Source organism: Coregonus clupeaformis, chromosome 3 (assembly GCF_020615455.1).
Source record: "Coregonus clupeaformis isolate EN_2021a chromosome 3, ASM2061545v1, whole genome shotgun sequence".
Taxonomy (NCBI): domain Eukaryota; kingdom Metazoa; phylum Chordata; class Actinopteri; order Salmoniformes; family Salmonidae; genus Coregonus; species Coregonus clupeaformis.
The window spans coordinates 445,001-452,008 of NC_059194.1; the positions used below are offsets into that span (position 1 = coordinate 445,001).

Consider the following 7,008-nt stretch of genomic DNA (forward strand, 5'->3'; position numbering starts at 1 on the left):
TGATTCAATGTGTTATTTCATAGTTTTGATGTCTTCACTATTATTCATTAAAGAAAAACCCTTGAATGAGTAGGTGTGTCCAAACTTTTGACTGGTACTGTATATCTATTTGCCATATATTTTTCAACTGTGCTGTGATGCTTCACAAAAGTTCTGAACCTTTCTACTCTCATAGTTTCTACAGATTGTAAATTAAAGATATACGTTTTTGCTAAAATTATTATTATATTATTGATAGATTGACTATGACTTTTCAAATCACCAGGTATTATTTTTTTATTTTTTTAACAGGACATCTCTGAGGGGATATGACGCCTCTGTGTTACCCTATGGTCATGACACCCACTATCACAATGAATCATAACACATTCTTTATAGCATTGTTACCACAGACTAAGAAATAAACCTAGGAATCCTCTCTCTCTCTCCAGCTATCTCTCCCCTCTCTCTAGCTATCTCTCCCCTCTCTCTAGCTATCTCTCACCTCTTTCTAGCTATCTAGCTATCTCTCTCTCTCTCTCTCTCTCTCTAGTATATCTATATCTCTCTCTGTTCCACTTCAACAGCATAAAGGAAACTGGGGAATGCTCCTCACCTCATCAATCAGCCTGCGTAGGTATTCTGCGTACTCACTCAGCAACACATTGAGCACAGCTTGAGATGAGGACCCGCTAATTGAATATTAGACCCCTGATGAATATCAAACAACATTATAATGGCTTTTCAACCTGCATGGGTGCGCTTCCCAAATGCCACCCTATCCCCTATTGAGCTCTTGTACAAATGTAGTGCACTACAGTATATAGGGGACTAGGGTGGTATTTGAGACACAATGATTTCCTCACAGACTCTTGGCATTGTTGGCTGTTGTAGATGTGATGTACTGACACATGTCACCTACCTAGCGCTCACTGCAGGTGTTTTCCTTCCTGGTCCTATTCCACCACCTTATAATAACACTGAGAATAGTAGTACCCCTAGTAGAAATACATTTGACACAGCAGGTGAGGTCACCCGTAGGAATGGCATGAATCTGCTCTCTCAGTATCAAACAGAAGTGTATTTTTCTCATTTAAAAGTAATATTAGAGGAGAGAATAGAGGGAGAAAGGGATTGGACACCGTCCTGGAGGCTTAAAAAGTCAATGTACAATTTAGTATGAAAAAATGAACAGAACGTTTGAAGAACATGACGCATCCTAGCCTGGTCTCAGAAATGTTTGGCATGACAACGAATGACAAGGAGTTGGCATGATAGCACAAACAGACTGACGCACAGGCTAGATACATACTTATCGGTGTATTTAAAACGACGTAATTTCTGACAGGAAGCTTCCTAAGTTATCCAGCATCAACACACTGACATGCAAAGCTGAAACAACATAACAGGCCACAGGCTGTTTTAAGACGGGGGCTCCTTGCCTTCTAAATGCAACATTCTGACTTGACAGCTAGCTTCCATCATCCGCTGAGAGACAGACAGCCACTTTCTTATAATGTGTTTCCTCTAGTCGAAGACAAACGCTGCGATCTAAATTGGCACCGTATTCCCTATGTAGTGCACTATTGTTGACAAGTGCCCTATGCGGGACCTGGTCAAATGTAGTGCACTATATAGGGAATAGGGTACCATTTCAGACATAAGTAAACACACCGACAGTCATCTGGGCAGCACCAGTCATTGAAATTGAAGTAGCTAGGACCTCCCTAGGTAAACCAAGGATATGACAGATGGCTTTGAAGACAACTATTTGTTGACAAGACGCTAGTCTGGGCAGGGTTGGAAACATGATACATTTAAACTTTTCTAAAGCGTGCATAATCCGTAACCAAATACGATGTGTGTCTATCCTGCTTATAAATGATGACCTACACCACGTACACATAGATGCAACACAACATTTACATTACATTTACATCATTTAGCAGACGCTCTTATCCAGAGCGACTTACAAATTTGTGCATTTAACTTATGATAGCCAGTGGGACAACCACTTTTTTTCTTCTTTTTTTTTTTATGGGGGGGGAGGGGGGTGGTAGAAGGATTACTTTTATACTATTCCAGGTATTCCTTAAAGGGGTAGGGTTTCAAGTGTCTCCGGAAGGTGGTCAGTGACTCCGCTGTCCTGGCGTCGTGGGGGAGCTTGTTCCACCATTGGGGTGCCAGAGCAGCGAATAGCTTTGACTGGGCTGAGCGGGAACTGTGCTTCCGTAGAGGTAGGGGGACTAGCAGGCCAGAGGTGGATGAACGTAGTGCCCTCGTTTGGGTGTAGGGTCTGATCAGAGCCTGAAGGTAAGGAGGTGCCGTTCCCCTCACAGCTCCGTAGGCAAGCACCATGGTCTTGTAGTAGATGTACAAGTCTTCCAAAAGGAGCACTCCACCCTATTGATTGACACACTGGACATTTTGAAATGACTCTATGGTTCTGTCCCAAATGACACTATATTCCCATAACAGCCAAGGAATAGGTTCTTGAGTTAATAATTATACTCCAGCCAGCGATGCAGAGATGACAGCTCTCCTTGTAGGTAATTGATAAATGACTGTGTCCGCTGTATTCAACCAGCTAACGGCGATGTCTACTGTCTAGCTCCATAGTGTATTCCCAGAGAGAGCGGTCTCATTAACCATTGATGCCACATTAAGACATCACTAGTGGAGGATGGCAAGTTGGCAACAGTAAAGGGTTCCTATTCCCTATATAGTGCACTACTTTTGACCAGGGCCCACAGGGAATAGGGTGTTATTTTGGGACGCACCCTACAAGATGCAGAGGATGGACCTCCATGGGGGGTCCGTTTTGGGAGTTGAGAATCACAAACGGTTATATGAGATTAACTTCTAGTGCAAGAGGGGTGGTTCCTGACAGAACAGGTTAGTATGGAAGTCATCCTTAGAGCAGCACCAGTCCAGCAACCAGCACCAGTCCAACAACCAGCACCAGTCCAGCAACCAGCACCAGTCCAGCAACCAGCACCAGTCCAACAACCAGCACCAGTCCAACAACCAGCACCAGTCCAGCAACCAGCACCAGTCCAACAACCAGCACCAGTCCAACAACCAGCACCAGTCCAACAACCAGCACCAGTCCAACAACCAGCACCAGTCCAACAACCAGCACCAGTCCAGCAACCAGCACCAGTCCAACAACCAGCACCAGTCCAACAACCAGCACCAGTCCAGCAACCAGCACCAGTCCAACAATCAGCACCAGTCCAACAACCAGCACCAGTCCAACAACCAGCACCAGTCCAACAACCAGCACCAGTCCAGCAACCAGCACCAGTCCAGCAACCAGCACCAGTCCAGCAACCAGCACCAGTCCAGCAACCAGCACCAGTCCAACAACCAGCACCAGTCCAACAACCAGCACCAGTCCAGCAACCAGCACCAGTCCAACAACCAGCACCAGTCCAACAACCAGCACCAGTCCAACAACCAGCACCAGTCCAACAACCAGCACCAGTCCAACAACCAGCACCAGTCCAACAACCAGCACCAGTCCAGCAACCAGCACCAGTCCAACAACCAGCACCAGTCCAGCAACCAGCACCAGTCCAGCAACCAGCACCAGTCCAACAACCAGCACCAGTCCAACAACCAGCACCAGTCCAGCAACCAGCACCAGTCCAGCAACCAGCACCAGTCCAACAACCAGCACCAGTCCAGCAACCAGCACCAGTCCAACAACCAGCACCAGTCCAGCAACCAGCACCAGTCCAGCAACCAGCACCAGTCCAACAACCAGCACCAGTCCAACAACCAGCACCAGTCCAACAACCAGCACCAGTCCAACAACCAGCACCAGTCCAACAACCAGCACCAGTCCAGCAACCAGCACCAGTCCAACAACCAGCACCAGTCCAACAACCAGCACCAGTCCAACAACCAGCACCAGTCCAGCAACCAGCACCAGTCCAACAACCAGCACCAGTCCAGCAACCAGCACCAGTCCAGCAACCAGCACCAGTCCAACAACCAGCACCAGTCCAGCAACCAGCACCAGTCCAGCAACCAGCACCAGTCCAGCAACCAGCACCAGTCCAGCAACCAGCACCAGTCCAACAACCAGCACCAGTCCAGCAACCAGCACCAGTCCAACAACCAGCACCAGTCCAGCAACCAGCACCAGTCCAGCAACCAGCACCAGTCCAGCAACCAGCACCAGTCCAGCAACCAGCACCAGTCCAACAACCAACCAAGACGTTTGGACCACCAGACACAAAGCAGGGGTTCAAATCCCCTTGTCCTACCTAGCATACCACAGAGGTTACAATGGATGTATGTGATGTTGCATACCACACAGCCGGTCTCACCAAATTGGTATAGAATATCAAATCCTATGTCTGTAATAAGATATAGGCTACCCATGGTAGACTAATCCATAAACCATAACTGATACAATGGACATATGGAGGACCTACGACTACTACTATTCAATAGGGTTGAATATTGTACGGTAGTAACCTCGTCACTATTAATATTATTTAATGGCGTAACGCTGACCCACTATGCTGGAGATTTGAAGGCACCTTTGGCTCTATGGTGTGATGTTTTATACTGGAGTGGTCACATGTTTAGTATTTTGGGCTGACACCCACACGCTCTATGGGTAGGTTAGAGTCTGCGTAGTAACGCATTCACCCACGTAGGCTATTATATTTTGTTCACACATTGTTTAAAACACAGCATGACTTCAATTGCTATAATTATTTATCGGTTTCAGATATAGCAATCTTGGATCTATGATGCATTTACGTATGCGTATTCCTCCATTCTCCACTCGCCCTCTAAACATCATAAACGGTTAAAGCACCTGGGCTATTCAACGTCATAGCGATATCGACTGTAAATAAAAATAGTAACCCAGCCTACCTCGGCTCTTGCAGACAGTGACAGCCCGCGGTCGGATGACTTGTCTTGTCGTGGTGGCAACAGGAACGGGTTACAGAACAGCTGCAGCTGATCTCTGTCTCAGAAGTTTCCACGAGCCTAGATGCTAGAGAGCGCGCGCTCTTGCGTCTCTCATTATCCCATTTCAAAAATGTAAAACACTTACATTGTTCTATTTTCTGTAGCCTATAGGTCGATGAGTCTTTACCACGGATAGATGTTCAAGTACACTAACTAGGCCTACTAACTAGCCTCCTGGTAATAGTGCTCTGGCGACTGCCTGTGACCAAAAAACTAAAGCGCTTCCCAGAGGACACGTGATTAACACACCCGGAATAGCTCTCATCAATTACACCGTACGGCTGCCTCACTATAGCTGCCTCACTATAGCTGCCTCGGTGGAACGTTCCCCTCCGTGCAAACATCTCTCCCATCATCGTCTCTCCCCGTCATCTCTACTGTTCTAATATAGCCCATTACGTGCTGTCTCTTTCACAGCCGTATAAAATAACAGTGCGGTGAATGTCATTAGCGCGCCTGCACAGTACAGGGCTTTTTTTGGAATGTCAAACCATCATCACCGAGGGGTTATCGTCTCACTCAGCTCTCACATAACAGAATGCATTAGCGCTTAGATTGTGTGTGTGTGTGTGTGTCTGTGAGTGCTCCAACGTGTGCTGATTGTCAAGTCAGATCGATTGGGGAGATATAAATCAATTATGCAGATGCGGTGTTATCAACTCACGTTTCTAAAATAGTAAAACCTCGTCCACTCATTGGAAATGGGCCAGAATATATAATCTTGAGCATTTCCTTTCAGAGGCATATTCACAAAAGGATTAGCTGTTCTCTCTTTTGAAGAGTTTGGCAAAACAACAATCCCATATGAAAATGCTGCTACAGAAAATGTAAAAAGTAATTGAAGGGCCTGAGGAAATGAATGGTAGAGAGAGCCAGTTCGAGGACTTTTCATCCTGAGCCAACCCCATGGAAACAACAGTCTCAGGATGCTAGATGAATTAAGAATGTCTCTCTTTCTTCAGTAAGATGAGTTGTCATGGTTCTGCAGACAAGAGAGTTGGACTGCATCCCAAACTGGCACCGTATTTCTGAAATAGTGCACCACTTTTTTTTGCCCATGGGGGAATATAGGGAACAGAGAGCCATATGGGAAACAGTATTTGGCAGCTCCCTGAGCTTGACATGCCTCTCCTCTTCTTAATGTGATGCTCAGAGACTGGGTTTTCACCAGACGAAGCGTATAAAAGGGTATCAGAATTACAGTAGAGTATTAAGCACAGAATAGTTATGCCTTGACATTTCTGTGCCATTTTACATAGATCTCTCTCTCTGTCTCTCTCTCTCTCTCTCTCTCTCTCTCTCTCTCTCTCTCTCTCTCTCTCTCTCTCTCTCTCTCTCTCTCTCTCTCGCTCTCTCTCTCACACACACACACAGAGAGAGAGAGAGATCTCATGGCCTTTCATTGCCGAGAGGGAAAAGGTTTTGCGTGACAATGGCATAGTGGTCTCCTGATGCCTGCTAATCCCCATTAACCGAGCATTGGATCAGTATTGATTATGGATTATTTTGTGTGTGTGTGAGTGTGTGTGTGTGTATGCCTGTGCCTGTGAATTTATACTGAACAAAAATATAAACGCAACATGCAACAATTTCAATGAATTTACTGAGTTACAGTTCATATAAGGAAATCTGTCAATTGAAATAAATTAATTAGTCCCTAATCTATGGATTTCACATGACTGGGCAGGGGCACAGCCATGGGTGGGTCTGGGAGGGCATAGGGCCACCCACTTGGGAGGCAGGCCCAGCCAATCAGAATGAGTTTTTCCCCTCAAAAGGGCTTTATTATAGACCGAAATACTCCTCAGTTTCATCAGCTGTCCGGGTGGCTGGTCTCAGGTGAAGAAGCCGGATGTGGAGGTCCTGGGCTGGCGTGGTTAGACTTGGTCTGTGGTTGTGAGGCCGGTTGGACGTACTGCCAAAATCTCTAAAACAACATTGGAGGCGGTTTATGGTAGAGAAATGAACATCCAATCCTCTGGCAACAGCTCTGGTGGACATTCCTATAGTCAGCATGCCAATTGCACGCTCCCT

General features: G+C 46.3%; 1 protein-coding gene across 1 annotated transcript in view; it reads right to left on the reverse strand.

Annotated features, from left to right (window-relative positions):
* LOC121562296 (probable E3 ubiquitin-protein ligase MID2) overlaps positions 1 to 5,273 on the reverse strand; it is a 236,016-nt gene extending 230,743 nt beyond the window's left edge. The window contains exon 1 of the mRNA XM_045206656.1: positions 4,876 to 5,273. The gene's annotated coding sequence lies outside the window, so the exon portion shown is untranslated. The remainder of the gene's footprint in view (positions 1 to 4,875) is intronic.
* Between the last annotated feature and the right edge of the window lie 1,735 nt (positions 5,274 to 7,008).